Below are 18,278 nucleotides of genomic sequence, written 5' to 3'. Positions count from 1 at the left end.
CGTGACCTAGTGAAGAGGCAGTGCACCGTGAGGCTGTTCACACGACGAACTACCGAGACAATCACCCTTTCACGTACCAATGAAATAGCCCATGCAATCTTGCCCTATAGATGTGAAGGCACAAACTGGGTGAACCACAGTTCGGCGTTCTACAACTCCCTCAGGAATCGAAAGAACAAGTGTTGCAAGCCTCACAAGACTCACGCATAAACAAAACTCCATGAGTTTGTGTATTCTGAATTCAGCCAATCAAGATCCAACCTTTCATTGTCTAGTACAAGATCTATATAGAGATAGGGATGTTCAGCTTGGAGTAAATGGCAGCATGCGCATGCACCAGTGGATTTCATGGCGAGTTCGCGCGTCTTTCAGCTTCTGATAGCAGTTACTAAAATGAGCATAACTCTTTATTGGGAAGTCCAAATAATGAGCCGTTTGATGGGCTAGAAAGTAGACTTGAAGACGCTTCCATCCACATATAGAACACCATCTAACTCCTTGTATTATGTCCACGGTGATGCTTGGAATCCGTACCATGTATCAGTCATCTAGCTTCTGGTTGCATTTCCATGCAAAGGTGATGAACCACCATTTTATTCTTGCACACCATAGGCTTCTTGGTTCAAATGTCCAGAGGCTTGAATCCATCTTCATCCCATGTTGGTTCATACACTCCATCATTCCTAAGGACATTGGAATAAGAACTCAAAAGCATAGGCTCATTCAACATAAACTGATTATTAAACATAAGGTTAGCATTCACCTGAGAATGAATTTCCTTCTCCAATTGTTTAGCTCTACTTCTTGTAATTGGACCAGCTATATCAAGTGGAGTTTCATTTGAAGATGAGTGAATGCTAGGAATGTCCTCATTAGCCTCCCCCTCTTGAGAAGGAGTCATCCTCGACTCAGGCTCACCAACAAATGGAAGCAAGTCTATGACATTGAATGTTGTACTCACATTGGAATATTCAGGTGGCAGCTCAATTTTGTAAGCATTATCATTTATCTTGTGTAAAACCTTGAATGGACCATCACCCCTTGGAGACAACTTACTCTTGCACTGTTGGGGAAATCGATCCTTGCGTAGATGCAACCAGATGAGGTCTCCGGGCTGGAATGTAACCTTCTTCTTACCTTTGTTCGCTTGCTTTGCATATTGTGCTAATTTCTTCTCGATATTCCTTCTTGTCTTATCATGTAGCTTCTTGAGAAAATCTGATCCCTTTGCTGCATCCAAGTTAACTTGTTCCTGTAATGGTAAAGGCAAAAGATCCATGGGAGTATGCGGTTTAAACCCATAAACAATTTCAAATGGACAAAAGTTTGTTGTGGAATGGACTGCCCTATTATAAGCAAATTCAACATGTGGAAGGCAGTCTTCCCACTACTTCAAATTCTTTTTCAACACAGCACGCAACATGGTGGACAAGGTACGGTTGACAACTTCAGTTTGCCCATTGGTTTGAGGATGATAAGTGGTGGAAAATAACAACTTTGTACCAAGTTTAGCCCATAATGTCTTCCAAAAATAGCTTAGAAATTTTGTATCCTGGTCTAAAACAATAGTCCTTGGTACTCCATGTAAACGAACGATCTCCCTGAAAAACAAATCAGCAACGTGTGAAGCATCGTCGTTCTTATGACATGGAATAAAATGTGCCATTTTAGAGAATCGGTCAACAACAACAAAGATAGAATCCCTCCCCCTCTGAGACCGAGGTAACCCCAAAATAAAATCCATGGATATATCTTCCCAAGGTACATTCAGAACTGGTAATGGAGTATAAAGACCATGGGGATTAAGGTAGAACTTAGCTTTCAAGCAGATTATGCAGCATGCAACATGTCGTTGGACATCACGTCGCATATGTGGCCAAAAGAAATGATCGGAGAGCATGTCCAATGTCTTTTTGACGCCAAAATGACTAGCTAAGCCACCAGCATGTGCTTCCTACAAAAGAACTTGATGAATCGAGCAGGCTGGAATGCATAGTTTGTTAGTCCGAAATAAAAAACCATCATGCACATAATACTTGTCCTAGCCTTTTCCAGCAATGCAATGAGAGAAAGGTTCTTTAAAATTAGAATCAGCTGCATAGAGTGTTTTAATGGATTTCAAACCAAGCACTTTTGTATCTAATTGTGTAACCAAACCACATCTCTGTGATAAGGCATCGGCAACAATATTATCTTTTCCACGCTTATGTTTTACAACATAGGGAAATGTTTTAATGAACTCAATCCATTTAGCATGTCTACGGTTAAGTTTGCCTTGACTTTTTAGATATTTCAAAGTTTCATGATCAGAATGGATGACAAATTCTTTAGGTAACAAATAATGTTGCCAAACTTCCAAAACTCGAACTAAGGCATAAAGCTCTTTATCATAGATAGAATAATTCAGATGTGGACCATTCAACTTTTCAGAAAAGTAGGCAATAGGTTTACCTTCTTGAAGTAGTACACCTCCTATGCCAATACCACTTGCATCACATTCGATCTCAAATGTCTTACCAAAATCAGGAAGTTGTAGCAGCGGTGCTTCACAAAGCTTTGTTTTCAGCTCATTGAAGGCTTGGTTTTGTTCATCACCCCACTTGAATGGAACATCCTTCTTTATCAAATTGTTGAGGGGTGCAGCGATGATGCTAAAATCTTTAACAAAACACCTATAAAAACCTGCAAGACCATGAAAACTTCGAACTTGACTCACATTTGTAGGTGTAGGCCAATCCTTTATTGCTTTAATATTTTCTTCATCATCTTGAATTCCATCTGCAGAAACAACAAATCCAAGAAAAACAACACGGTCTGTGCAAAATGTGCATTTAGCAATGTTTCCATACAATTTGTCAGCTCTCAAAACAGCAAGAACTTGACGGATATGATCAAGGTGTTCATCAAATGATCTGCTATAGATCAGGATATCATCAAAATAAACAACAACAAATTTGCCAATGAAAGCTCTTAACACATGATTCATCAAACGCATAAAAGTTGAAGGAGCATTCGTCAAACCAAAGGGCATCACAAGCCATTCATAGAGACCAAATTTAGTTTTAAATGTTGTTTTCCATTCATCACCTATTTTCATTCAAATTTGATGATAACCACTACGTAAATCAATCTTGGTGAAAATAGTTGAACCACTCAGCTCATCTAACATGTCATCAAGCCTTGGAATAGGGTGACGATATCGAACGGTTATAGCATTGATAGCACGACAATCAACACACATACGCCAAGAACCATCTTTCTTTGGAACTAACAAAACAAGAACAACACATGGTGATAAGGATTCATGAACATACCCTTTGTCCAAAAACTCTTTTACCTGTTACTGAATTTCCTTTGTTTCTTCGAGGTTTGTGCGGTATGCTGGACGGCTGGGAAGAGAAGCACCAGGGCCAAGTCAATTTGATGCTCAATGCCATGAAGTGGGGGAAGTCCAGCTGGTAGCTCATTAGGAAAAACATCCTCAAAGTCCTGTAACAAATCAAGAACAACACTAGGCAGCGAGCAAGGTAAGTCGTTAGTGGAAAGTAAAACCTCCTTGTACAACAGTACAAAGAATGGGCCTATAGTGTTTGTCACATCTCTCAAATCACTCCTGCTCACAAATAAGCACTCAGTTTGGTGTGGCTATTTTAAAGTGGAATGAGGCTTTATGTGCCTGGATGCTTTAGAACTATCTTCCTTACTAGTGTTGTGGGTCTCACACAGTTTTCTTTTTTCAAATTCCTCTCTTTTTTTGTGAGCCACATCTGAAACATGTATCTCCTCTGGAGATAATGGAACAAGAACCACCTTCTTGTCATTAGCAATGAAAGTGTATTTGTTAGACCGTCCAAAATGCACCGAATCCACATCAAATTGCCAGGGCCGACCAAGCAGCAAATGGCATGCTTGCATGGGGACAATATCACAATCAACCTCTCCATGATAATCACCAATGGAAAATGACAAACGAATCATGGCTAAAACCTTAACTGTCCCGGAATTATTCAACCATTGCATATGGTATGGATGTGGATGGCGACATGGCTGCAAACCAAGCTTCTCAACAAGCAAAGCATTAACAATATTATTGCAGCTCCCACCATCTATGATGAAACGGCACACTTGTCCTTTCACTTTGCATCGGGACTGAAACAAATTATGGCGTTGTCCTTGTTCAGCAGCAACAAACTGAGTGGAAAGAACTCTCCTAACCACCAAAGAAGGAGATTGTGTACTCATTGTAGAAGGCTCCAAATTAGGAAAATCAGTAAGCAACTCATCAAAATCAGCACTAGTAATCTTGTTAGAAGATGGAGAAATAATATCTTGTAGCATGTTATTGTGAGCAAAAGTTGGAATAGGCTGAATGGCTAAACAATTCAGACCTAGCTCAAATGTACCATCCTCAGCTGAATACTCACAAGTATCAAGATTTAGATCTGCAAATACATTGTTAAACTCTTCATCCTCTTCACTTTGAGAATCATAAGAACCATCAGCAAGTGCAATAATGGTACGCCGATTGGGACATTTGGCTTGCTTATGTCCATGACCACCACACTTAAAACACTCAATCTTGCTTGTCTTTCATTGGGCTACTGTAACAGAGGAGCTAGACTGATTGGAATTTACAGCTTTGCCTCTTGAATCAAAATGTTTGGCAGACATTGAAATTGAACGAGAAGTTGCACGAGATGAAGGTGTGTGCACCTCTGACCCGTGCTGCCGTGAATGGCGCCATGGAGTAGAACTATGAGGAGCTAAAAATGAAGCACGGTTCTTATAAGATTCAGCAAGTTGTCATTCTGCCCTTTTTGCAAAATGTAGCAATTCATCCATAGTGTTGTAATTAGTCATGTCCACCTTGTCTACGATTGGTTTATTAAGACCAACCAAAAATCGAGCCATCATTGATTCCTCATCTTCAGTGATACTGGTACAAAGTAGACACATTTCCATTTCCTAAAAATATTCATCCACTCTACGATGACCTTGGACAAGATGTTTCAGCCTCAAATGTAGCTCACGAGAATAATGGGCAGGAACAAATCTCTGCCTCATTTCTCGTTTCATGTCATCCCAAGTAATACGATCATGTCCAACATGGCGGAAATCAGCACACACTTGATTCCACCAAGTGATTGCATAACCTGTGAACTCAATTGTAGCAAGCTTTGCTTTCTTGACAGGAGGGTAAGTATAGAAATCAAAGATCTGATCAACCTTGGTCTCCCACTCAAAATAATCATCAGCACTTTCCTTTCTGTTAAATTTTGGAATAGACACTTTCACTTTTCTTAAACCATCATCATCACGACGACGATGGCGGTCACGATAACCATGATGGACACCATGCCGATGATCATCCATTTCGGACAACATATCATCATCACCATCATGATCTCTACCTCCAACTAGAACGCGCCGAGCACAACCAAAACCATGGCCAAACCCACCACGTCCATGTCCATGACCAGCGGCATGACGTGGTGCCTTGTTATCCTCATTGTCATCATCCTCATTTGGTGGTGGTTCTCTATGAGGCATGTTCAATTGGAGAGTTTGTAGTTGTTGCATCAAATCATTTATTTGTGTACGCAGCTCCTGGAATTTCTCCACCGAAACAGCGGCACCATCTCCATGTCCTGCCATATTAGTAGAGGGGGAAAAAGGACAATATATATGTGGAATATATGTGGAAACACTCCCTCACCACTTGCTGAACAAGTTCTTTCTCTTCCTGGAAAGGGAAAGAACCGGGGTTGCAATCTGTAGTGGAAGAGTGAAGAGACTACGGTGCAACAGCTCATGGTGCTTTTAAGTGGAGCTTGGTGGGGTAATATGTAAATGGAATGCACTGAAATGTAGTAATGCAAAACCGAATAATAATCCAAGAACTCAAGTCTAAGTTGCTGAATATAAAGGAAAAGATGCTCAAAGAAAGGAACAAGATGTAGGAAGTGGATAGATGAACACCAATTGCACCAACCGAAACTTGTTGCTGCCCAAACCCCTTTGTGGTGTGATGAACACAATTCTCTTTTATTTCTTTTCTTTCCCTTTTTTTTGAACAAGAACTCATTGTTTTCAGTCCTTCTTTTGACCCATATACATCTTTTCTTTTAACCTTTGGACAAACGCAGCACAACTTTCAACTAAAGGGGCACATAAGGATCAACTAAGATGGACGGCACAGCACAAAAACAAGAAACTCGGGTGGAGAATTTGTGGCGGGTAGAAAACAAGGGTGGAACATGTGGGTTTTTTTATTTATATATATGCAGCAAGCAATGACGATCAGAACAAGGGTGGGATGGGTGGGTACATGCAGTAAGCGATTTGATGATTAGAACAATGATAACAACTAGAATGACGTGGAAAAGAAAAATTCAGCAACTAGACAAATCTTAAAGGATTAAAACTCGATAAAGCAAACTACAAAATCAGTAGCACGTATGAATTTAGGCTGTAGGTTTTCTTTTTTGGCTATTAGTGGACAGTAGGTATATAAACTCTATCCTACCAAAAACAAGAACAATCCTAACGAGTAAACAGAGGCTCTGGTACCAGATGTGTAGCAAGTTGTGTGGCCCGATCTTCTTGTAGGATCCGCGAACTTGATAACTTGTCACTGCGTGACCTGGTGAAGAGGCAGTGCACCGCGAGGCTGCCCACACGACAAACTACCGAGACAATCACCCTTCCACATACCGACGAAACAGCCCACGCGATCATGCCCTATAGACGTGAAGGCACAAACTAGGTGAACCGCAGTTCGGCGTTCTACAACTCCCTCAGAAATCGAAAGAACAAGTGTTGCAAGCCTCTCAAGACTCACGCATAAACAAAACTCCATGAGTTTGTGTATTCTAAATTCAGCCAATCAAGATCCAACCTTTCATTGTCTAGTACAAGATCTATATAGAGATAGGGACGTTCAGCTTGGAGTAAATGGCAGCATGCGCATGCACCAGTGGATTTCGTGGCTGGTTTGCGCGTCTTTCAGCTTCTGATAGCAGTTACTAAAATGAGCATAACTCTTTATTGTGAAGTCCAAATAATGAGCCATTTGATGGGCTGGAAAGTAGACTTGAAGACGCTTCCATCCACATATAGAACACCATCTAACTCCTTGTATTCTGTCTACGGTGATGCTTGGAATTCATACCATGTATCAGTCATCTACCATTTTATTCTTGCACACCATATGCTTCTTGGTTCAAATGTCCAGAGGCTTGAATCCATCTTCATCCCATGCTAGTTCATACACTCCATCATTCCTAAGGACATTGGAACAAGAACTCAAAAGCATAGGCTCATTCAACATAAACTGATTATTAAACATAAGGTTAGCGTTCACCTGAGAATGAATTTCCTTCTCCAATTGTTTAGCTCTACTTCTTGTAATTGGACCAGCTATATCAAGTGGAGTTTCATTTGAAGATGAGTGAATGCTAGGAATGTCCTCATTACTCAGGCCAGGCCTCGCTCTGTAAGAGTGCGCACTCTGGATGGTAGTAAGGATGTGCGGGGAGCCAGACTTAGCCCAAGGGCAGGCTGGGCCTAAACGTCCTGGCATTTGGTTGTCCCTGATTGTGCGGCACTGGGCGAACCCATGAAATATGTACTTGAGTTGTACCAAAGGTGACCTAAGGTGACTATTGATCTGGTCTGCCTGGGTTTATGTTAGGAAGAAATTCCCAGCTGGTTTAAATCGATTCGAATTGCCGTCTCTCCCAGATAGTGAGAAACTTGGCTAGCCCCAACATCGTAGTAACTGTACTATGGAATATGATGGTTTGAATGAACATGGAATTATAATACCTACTATGGTTACTATTGTATGCTCTTAAAATGATATACCACATGTTTGGCACAGGATAGTCGCTAATTTAGAGATGGATAGTCATAATTAACTTGATAACAGAATTATAATTGTATAACTGAGTTAATCGTTTTTTATGCAAAATGTTGTTAAGCTATCTCCACTTACACAGCCTTGCATGATCCTTGGAGTCATTTTATTTCTGGTTTATGATGGGTAAGTCTAGCTGAGTACCTTCTCGTACTCAGGGTTTTATTTCCTATTACTGTAGATGGCACTGTGTATCATGGTTATTGCAAGAGTTGCTTCTATCCTGCTATGGATGGGGAGTAAGCCTTGGGCAGGCTTCTTATTTAATCCTTCTACATGCTTTTGTGGACGGTGATCATAGGTTGGCACTGTATCAAACTATGTTGGCAAAGGCTACTTTCAAACTTAATTTGCTTCCGCTTTTATCTATCAAACTTGTTTTGTAATAACTTTGTTTCATACTCTGATGATGGAAATGTATTTGTGAACTTTATATAATATGTGACATGTATGTTGAATCATGTACGATCTTGGTTGTTGTGAATCATTTATCAAGACCTGTCGTGGTACTCGACGGACTACCGGGTTTATATGGGTTCAAGTATGACACTGCGACCGCTTGTGGGCCACCATTGTACTTGTACTCTTATAAATTGGTTGGTTCTGCGATAGAAACCGTCACTACTAGATGAGGTGGAAGTATAAGTGCTATAAGAAGGGTTAGTGGGAGCAATAATGATAGACTTATGGAATAATTCATCAATTATATCACAAGTTAAGCCTACATTACATGTCTCAACATGCTTCTTCTTATTTTGCTCATCAAGCAAAGAGGAATGAGCTTTTTCAAGCTTCTTGTGAGCCTTGCCAAGCTTCTCGTGGGCTTCCTCTATCCTCTCATGAGCTGTATTGAGCTCATCAAAGGCTTGCTTAAGGGCTTTTAGTTCCTTATGCAAGCTTTTGCATTCCCTTCTCTTAATGTCAAATTGTTCTTTAGCATCATCTAGCATGTCAAGTAATTCATCCTTAGTTTGTTCATCATCATCACTATCACTTTCATTTTCATTATCATGTTCCTCATCACTTCCGTCATCACAAGTTTGTACCTTAGTGGCCTTAGCCATGAAACATGATGGAGTGTCGAAGAGAGAAGGCTTCTCATTGATAGCAATGCTTGCAAGTGCCTTCTTCTTGGTGGTCTTTTCATCATCACTATCATCATCATCATCACTTGAGGAGGCATCACTATCCCAAGTGACCACATATGAACCACCTTTCTTCTTCTTCTTGAAGGTCATCTTGTCCTTCTTCTCTTTCTTTTCCTTCTTGTCCTTCTTCTTGTTCTTCTTGTCATCACCATTGTCACTATTATATGGGCATTGAGCAACAAGATGATCCTTGCTTCTGCAATTGAAGCACCTTCTTCATTCTTCCTTGTTCTTGGATGAATACTTCTTTCTTCTAGCATGGTAGCCCTTCTTTATCATGAACTTGCCAAACCTTTTGACAAAGAGAGCCATCTTCTCATCATCCATCTCTTCAAAGCTCAAGTCTTCATCTTCACTTGATGATTCTTGCTTTGCCTTGCCCTTGGATGTTGTGGCCTTGAACGCCACACTCTTCTTCTTCTCATCCTTCTTCTTATCTTTCTTCTCCTTCTTTTCTTCCTTCTCATCATCGTCTCTATATGTATCATCGGTCATTATATCTCCTAACACTTGGTTTGGTGTCATGGTGTCCAAACCACTCCTTACTAGAATAGTGACCAATGTGTCAAATCTTGAAGGTAAGCATCTCAAGAACTTGTGGGAGAAGTCCTTGTCCTTCACCTCTTCTCCAAGTGCTTTGAGATCCTTGACAAGCACTTGAAGCCTATGAAACATCTCTGACACACTCTCATCCTCCTTCATCTTGAAGCTTGCAAACTTCTCCTTGAGAATGTATGCCTTTGCTGATGCGCGTGCTCCTGCTCTATGCGATGGCGCCTGAGGCATCATTCATTGGAACGATGCTTGCAGAGAGAACGCTCCCCAACTCTAAGATCATGCAACGCATCAAGGAGGCGATGGAGCCTTTGTGGGATGATGTGGGTGCCACCCTTGACTTCATCTACCCGGTGTCGGGGCATCCTCCGATGTGGCCAGAGCCAGACTACATCGCCTTCGTAAGTTCCCCTTTCTTTTGCCTTCTCTTCAATTGATTTCTCGACCCCGTGAGACTAACTTTGAGAGGGGTGAGACCAGCCAAGGGACCTCATCCTCATGGATCACATGGCACCACTGCCAAGGGATTCAGTAGTGAGGATGGCGAATCGCGTTGAGGACGAGCGGCTGAGGAAGGCAAACGAGGACAACAAGAGGCAGAAGCAGCGGAAGCTACAGGCGTAGGAATGATGGGAGGACATAGACAGTGATGATGATGATGATGATGGTGACAACAATGAGGTAGCCGATGATATCTAGTGGGACAACCTTGAGAACGAGGATGCGCTGACAGGTATCAATTTGTCCTTGCTGGCATCGGGACCCTTCTAATTCCATGGAGGGGAGGGTTTGTCTAGGGAGCCAGCGGAGGTAGGCCGTACCATCGGCCTACCCTAGGAGCCAATAGAGGCAGGAAGCTCCACCGTCGTGCCCGAGGTGCCAACAGAGGCGGGCGGCTCCGCCGTCACTCCCCAAGAGCCAAAGGGAGTGAGCCCCTCTGCCCAGGAGCAGGGGTGGGCATGAAATGGCCTCGTAAAATGAGGTAGAGTGAGGGTCAGGGGTTCACCCCCCAAACACGTCTGCCGCCCGATGACGCTGAGGTGGGTTATCACTTTCTCTATTTTTCCTGTCTTAGTTGGATTTCAACGTGACTTATGCTTTTTGTCCCTTGTAGCATCGGCAGGCAGCGTAATCCTTTGGCGTTGGTGCCGAGGAAGAGCATCACCCTCCAATTGAGGTGGCAGTCATTGGCTGGTGTTGTGCCTGTTTCGAGCAGGAGCGGTGCTAGTGTGACCGTGTTGTTGGCTGATCAGGCGCTACCCATGGTGACGCCTATGCCCTTGGTGGGACGGGTGGATGTGGGCACTTAAGGAGCGGCTTCGAAGGTCATGGTGCAGCTGGTGAGGGCCATGATACCACTGCTGATGGCAGAATGGATGGGGCTACCGACCGTGCTCGTGGCGCCGATCGTGGTAGGCGTGGCACAGCCAGTCATGACCCTATCGATGCAGGTGGAGGTGGCGGTGGTCATGACAGATGGGTCATAGCCATGCACAACCACAGCGCCTAAGGCACTGGCGTGACCCCGTGCGATCGGTGGCCCAAGCGATGGCGCCTAGCGTGGGTCAGATGGAGGGGGATGCGACCGAGGGGTCCCTGGGAGTCATGGTGCTGGGAGAGGGGTCGACGATGCTTAGAGCTGGTGGGGAGTCATCCCTAGCCCTAACATCAGTGGGTAGTGGCTCGCCCATGTGGGGTGAGCCCCTACTCCATTGGGTGGATCCATAGGATCTGACGTCGATGCTTTTTACCTTGGATGACGCTGCAGAGGGCATGGAGTGGGAGAGCCTGAATGTAGGGATTGCGTTCGTGCTCGAAGCCCTGAACCATGCTATAGGCGCATTGTGCGATGTTGTCGCTCCCTCTGAGCGGGTATTTGCGTAATCCTACTTCTTGCCCTTTTCTTCCTCTATATAGTTTTTGTATCCTGACCATCGTCTTTCTCAATCCCTTATAGCTCATAGCCAAGGGAAATCTCGGTTCCTTCATCAACAGAAGGAAACCTGGACTACCTTATCGAGGAGGCGTGGCTACATAGGGAGGTGATAGCTTAGCTTGTTGTCGCCCAGCAGAGGGTGGCCGAGCTGACTCCCCTCATTGAGGAGGTGGTGAATATTTAGTAGTGGGTGGCCAAGGCCCATTGGGATGCTGATGAGGCCAAGAAGGCGTTCAAGGCCCTATCGGCGAGGTCATAGAAGGATGACAAAGAATCCACTAGGGTGAGGAAGGAGCGGGATGAGTTGCTCCAGAGGGACGCCGAGACCCGCTAGCGGATCCTTCACCTTCTGGGCGAAGTTGAGAAGGAAAGGGATCTGAATTTGGGGGTTGAAGAGAAGGTCGTGGCCCGAGAGAAGAGGGCAAGCCTAGATTTCACAATGGTTGCTCGGCTATGCAAGGAGTGGGATGAACTGATCCAAACCATAGAAAGGCTCCACTCGGAATGCAGCGTGGCTCACGAGGAGCGTGACCAGGCTTTTTGGGAGCATGACTAGGCCTGCCAAGAGCGCTACGATGCACAGTAGAAGGTCGGCTCCCTCTAGGCCGAGCTTGAAAGCATGATGACCTAGAAGCTGGAGGCCAAGAGCATTTCTACTGGGCTGGTGGAGGTGTGGAGAAATATTTAGGCAGAGAGTGACGATCTCGGTATCTTGAGCGCTACCCTCAGAGTGGTCTGCGATGACCTAGAGGTGGTGCGGTAAGAGGGGACTAGCTCACTCGCAGCTCATGTCATTGAGATCATAGCTCGGGTACGCTAGCTCAAGAGGAATGATCTTTGCACTGGGGTCAATCAGTCCTTCATGATTGCTCGCTCTCATTATGGGACAACATCGATCTGGAGGTGATGAGCCATGGCTATGCGCCTGGCTACGAAGTCCACGAGCTGGAGAAGATGGAAAAGGTGGTGGCTCACCTTTTGCAGGACCTGGCAGATAGGATAGAAGACATAGTTCTCCCTAGGAGGGGCTAGTTAGTTAGATAGGTTGGGTGGTCATTCTTGTAATAAGCGGACAAGTTCCGACCCTTCTATTTTGTTCAAACAAGCTTGTTATTTTGTTTTGTTGGAATAAATCTATTCTTTCTCGCTTTTTATGTGTAAAAAGGTTTTAATGCGTTCCAACCCTTTCTATTGTTAAGACCGTAGAGTTTGAGGTGCTGGTGAGAAAACTCTGGTCATGCTGGTAAGCAAGAGCGCCGTAGCCGCTGGGGCGTAGGTTTCTTGTAGTTTGACCAATTTTGCTCAGCATTTGTTTCCACAAACTCTAGGTTTTAATTGTGAGAAAAGGTCAGGCATGGTGACTATTTCAGAAAGGGTATATATATACCCTTGTCAGTCCCTGAGTGAGGCCTGACCCCCTGTCGTTGTAGGGGTCGGGTGTCACTAAACATTGAGGAGAGGATAGCGCAAGTAGTAGGAGAAAGCGTCTCTTGTTTTAGAAACGTTATCCTTAGTTTTCGCACGTACCCCCTCCCTAGGATCTAAGCCATCATTATGTGACCATGCATTCGGTCTCCTTGTGAGTCCAACTTTCCTCGAGCCCCCGCATGTAGCGGGGGTCTGGTCGAGGGTCAGCTCGTCTTTGTGATCGTCACCCTATCCATGGTTTCCACAACCAGAGGGGTTGAGCTAATGTCACTTGCCTCGATGGCTCAAGGGACACGCTCGGTGAGCTCTCTAATGGGTAAGTCCGAGTGGAATCTAGGTCCATCGTTCATGATAGGGTCAACATAGCCCTCATGTGGCATTCCACTGCTCCTTAACCCACCTCCCGGTAGATGCTCGAGTCATTCTAGGGACCGACTCAGGTGGCCCGCTAGCCTTCCCTCGATGGAGATTCTGTGGGCTTAGCTCGAGGTTAGGATCAAACAAGAACATCGAGATGACCCTATCTGCTTCTGAGTGGGTCGAGCAAAGGCCATTGGGGCTAATCTACGTTTTCTCCCCTATCTCTGTTTGATGCAAGGTGGCCTTGAGCCCTTCGTGGGCTGGCCTTCGAACCTCGGTTGGTCGAATTCCTGAGCCAGGGTCAGGTGGCTTGAGCCCCCGAGCCCCATTGGGCTTAGTAGGGGTCAGCCAAGTTTTTTGCGTCGCCTTGTCTACGGTTTCCACAACCGGAGGGGTTGAGCTAACGACACTTACCTTGATGGCTCGAGTGTCATGCTCGGCGAGCTCGCTAACGGGTATGTCTTAGTGGAATCTGGGATCATCGTTCATGATGGGGTCAGCATAGCCCTCATGTGGCATTCCACTACTCCTTAACCCGCATCCCGATAGATGCCTGAGTCATTCCGGTGGCCGACTCAGGTGGCCTATTGGCCTCCCCTCGATGGAGATTCTGTGGGCTTGGCTCGAGGTTAGGATCGGACGAGAAGGTCGAGATGTCCCTGTCCGCTTTAGAGCAGGGTTAGGCAAGGGCCATTGGGGCTCATCTGCATTTTCTCCCCTAGCCTTGTTTGATGCGAGGCGGCCTCGAGCCCTTCGTGGGCCAGCCTTCGAACCCTAATCGGTCATCGCTCATATCGAATGAGGCGACTACCGCTTCATGACACGATGTGAAGCATTGTGATGCAACAATTGCATATGTAATGCTTGGATGCATGGGGTGAATGTATGGATGAATGTATGAATGCATGCATGAGAATGGATGAATGAATGCTCATGCACTGGAAAAGTAATGTGGGGTTTGGTAAAGTTACCTCGATGGCTCTAGTGATGGGTTCAGGGAGCTCTTACCGGATATGTTCGAGTGGGATCCAGGTCCATCGTTCATGATGGAGTTGGCATAACCCACTCGATGCATCCTGCTGCTCCTTACCCATGTCTTAGCAGCGGCCCGAGCCGTCTAATCGACTTGGGCGACCTGCCAGCCTCTCCTCGATGGAGATTCCATAGGTGGGCCCCTCCAAACCCTTCCTAGGAAGGTGGAGGCTAAAGCATGTGGTGCAGGGACAAAACTCTGATCACGCTGGTGAGCAAAAACGTCGTAGCCGCTAGGGCATAGGTTTCTTACGGTCCAACCAATTTTACTCAGAGTTTTTTTCCGCACACTTTGCCTCTAGGTTTTAGTGTGAGAAAGGGTTGGGCATAGAGGATGTCTACTAAAATAGACACTCTTGCTAGCCCCAGAGTGAGGCCCAACCCCTTGTCGTTGCTGGGGTCGGGGGCTCGATAGCGAAATTAATAAGAGAAAACATGCATAAGTTAAGGGTGACCCATATCTCGCTAGTGGTCTAAACCATCCGATCAACTTGGGTGACCCACTGGCATAGGACTTACCTCGATGGCATGAGTGACGGGTTCAGGGGGCTCTTACCGGATATGTTCCAGTGGAATCCAGGTTTGTCGTTCGTGATGGAGTCGAAATAACCCGTATGGGGCATCCTACCGCTCCTTACCCATCACCGGCAGTGGCCAAGCCATTTGATCGACATGTGTGACCCACTGACATAGGACTTACCTATGGAGATAAAGGAATAGATCACCCCCCTATGAAATTAGTTAGGTAGATACGCCAGGCGACGAACTTGTATTAAGTGGACAAGCTCTTAAATTTCATTATGGCCTAACAGATGTTTAGCCCTTCTCCCCTTTTCATATAAAAAGGTTAGTGCATTTTGACCCTTTCCATCATTAAGGCCATAAAGCTCGAGATGTGGGTGAACAAACTCTAATCACGCTTGTGAGCAAAAACACCGTAGCCGTTGGGGAGTAGGTTTCTTGTAGTCCGACCAATTTTACTCAGCCTTCGTTTCCGCAACCCTAGCTTCTAGGTCTCAACGTGAGAGAGGGTCGAGCATAGAGAATGTTTGCTAGGTGGACATACTCTTAGACGCGTACTGACTCTTTCTGTAGTTAAGGCTTAAAAAGCTTGGGGTACGGAATAAACTCTGATCACGTTGGTGAGCAAAAACACTATAGCCGCTAGTGTGTAGGTTTCTTGCAGTCCGACCAGTTTTACTCAGTGTTCATTTCCGCAACCCTAGCTTCTAGGTCTCAATGTGAGAGGGTCGGGCACAGAGAATGTTTGCTAGGTGGACATACTCTTAGACGCGTACTGACTCTTTTCGTAGTTAAGGCTTAAAAAGCTTGGGGTGCGGAATAAACTCTGATCATGCTGGTGAACAAAAACACCATAGCCACTGGGGCATAGGTTTCTTGCAGTCCGACTAGTTTTATTCAAGGTTGGGTTCCGCAAACCTTGTTTCTAGGTCTCAACGTGAGAAAGGGTCGGGTGTAGAGAATGTCTACCGGATAGATATGCTCTTATTAGCCCCCGAGTGAGGCCCGACCCCTTGCCGTTGCTAGGGTCAGGTGTCACTAAAGATCGAGGAGTCAATAGTGAAACTAATAAGAGAAAGTGTGCGTATATTAAGGGTCAAAGCGATGTAGCTACTCGATGTTCCAGGCATTGATGAAGACTTCACCGTCAAGGGTCTTGAGCTTGTAGGTGCCTGGTCAAAGCACCTCCGCTATGATGTATCACCCCTCCCATGGTGGAGAGAGCTTGTGGCGGTTCTTGTTGCTCTAGATGAGGTGGAGCACTAGGTCCCTGACATTGAAGGCCCGACCCCGCACTCGACGGCTATGGTACCAGTGTAACGCTTGCTAGTACCTAGCCGAGCGGAGGAGGGCAATGTCACACACTTTATCTAGCTGGTCCATGGCATCCTCAAGGGACGCCTTGGCTCCCTGTTCATCGTACACCCTGACCCTTGGTGCTCCATAGTCAAGGTTGGTCGGGAGGACAGCCTTAGAACCGTAGACCATGAAGAATGGCGTGTAGCCGGTGGCCCGGCTAGGGTTGTCCTTAGGCTCTAGAGTAATGCGGGAAGTTCCACGGTCCATCATCCACCAAACTTGTTCAACTGGTTGAAGATCCTAGGCTTGAGGCCTTATAGGACCATGCTGTTCATGCACTCGACCTACCCATTCATGCGGGGGTGCGCCAGATAGCCCAATCAACGTGGATGTGGTATTCATCATAGAATTAGAGGAACTTCTTTCCGGTGAACTACATGCCATTGTCCATGATAATGGAGTTTAGGACTACAAAGTGATGGACGATGTCAAGGAAGAACAACACGGCTTGCTCGGACTTGATCGCGGAGATCGGTCGAGCCTCTACCCACTTTGTAAACTTGTCTACGGTGACAAGCAAGTGTGTATAGCCCCTGGGTGCCCTCTTGAGAGGTCCAACCAGGTCAAGCCCCCAGACAGCGAATGGCCACATGATGGGGATCATCTGGAGTGGTTGGGCCAGTAGGTGGGTCTGCCAAGCGTAGTATTGACACCCTTCGTAGGTGTGCAAAATATGTTCAGCATCAGCTACCATGGTCGGCCAATACAAGCCTTGTTGGAACATGTTTCCAACTAGGGTTCTAGGTGTGGCATGGTGACCGCAGACCCCACCGTGGATATCGCTCAGCAACCGCTTCTCTTGTTCGATGGGGATGCAACGCTGCAGGACCGCGGTGTGGCTTCACCTATAGAGCTCACCATCAATAACGACAAAGGACTTAGTGTGATGTTGGAGCCGCTGAGCCTCTATTTTGTCCATTGGTAGCGTCTCACAGAGGATGTAGTCGAGGTAAGGCGCCCTCTAGTCGGCCAGAGGGTCGAGCTCTGTCGCTTGATCCTCCTCAAGCTCCATGACTTTAGGGTCAGATGGAGCCGATGGCTAGTTAGCCCCTAAGCCTAGGGTAGGTGGCCCATCATTGGCTTGTTTCGACTCCTTGTAGAGGACCAAGGGTTTGTACTAATCACTAGCGAAGACACCTATCAACACTGACTCTCGGTCGGACAGCGCTTTCGCCAGCACGTCGGACACCTCATTGAGATGCCTCAGGATGTAATTGAGCTCAGGACTGTCAAACGTGTCCTCCAGCTGGCGGACTTCTCAGAAATAAGCAGCCATCTTGGCATTGTGGTAGCTTGATTCCTTCATGACTTGGTTAATGACCAGCTGGGAGTCGCCCCAGACGTCAAGCCATCAGATACCCAACTCGATGGCGATGTGCAGGCCATTGATGAGCGCCTCATATTTGGCAACATTGTTGGAGGAGGGGAAATGGATGTGATCCATGTACCTCATGCGTACCCCGAGGGGCAAAAATAAGACCAGCCCTATGCTGGTGCAGCGATCCATCGAAGTACATCATCTAGTACTCCTGGTCAATGACTGCTGGCAGTATTTGGACCTCAGTCCACTCTACAATGAAATCAGCCAGTGCTTGGGACTTGATGGCCATCTAAGGGGCATATGAAATGCCTTGACCCATCAGCTCGAGTGCCCACTTGGCAATTCTTCCCGTGGCATCCCTATTTTGGACGACCTCACCGAGAAGGAAGGACATCACGACTATCACTGGATGTGACTCGAAGTAGTGATGCAACTTCCTTTTAGAGATGAGGATGGCGTACAGAAGCTTCTAGATTTGGGGGTAGCGGGTCTTGGAATCAGATAAGACCTCGTTAATGTAGTATATGGGACGCTGCACTTTGAGGGCATGTCCCTCTTCTCGCTCTACCACCAGGGCAGCGCTGACCACTTGCGTGGTGGCCACGATGTAGAGTAGAAGTGGTTCCCCATCGATCGGGGGGACTAGGATCGGGGCCTTCGTCAAAAGCTACTTGACCATGTCAAGTGCCTCCTGGGCCT

This window comes from Miscanthus floridulus, chromosome 3, assembly GCF_019320115.1.
Source record: "Miscanthus floridulus cultivar M001 chromosome 3, ASM1932011v1, whole genome shotgun sequence".
NCBI lineage: Eukaryota > Viridiplantae > Streptophyta > Magnoliopsida > Poales > Poaceae > Miscanthus > Miscanthus floridulus.
Note: the sequence above shows the minus strand (reverse complement) of the source record.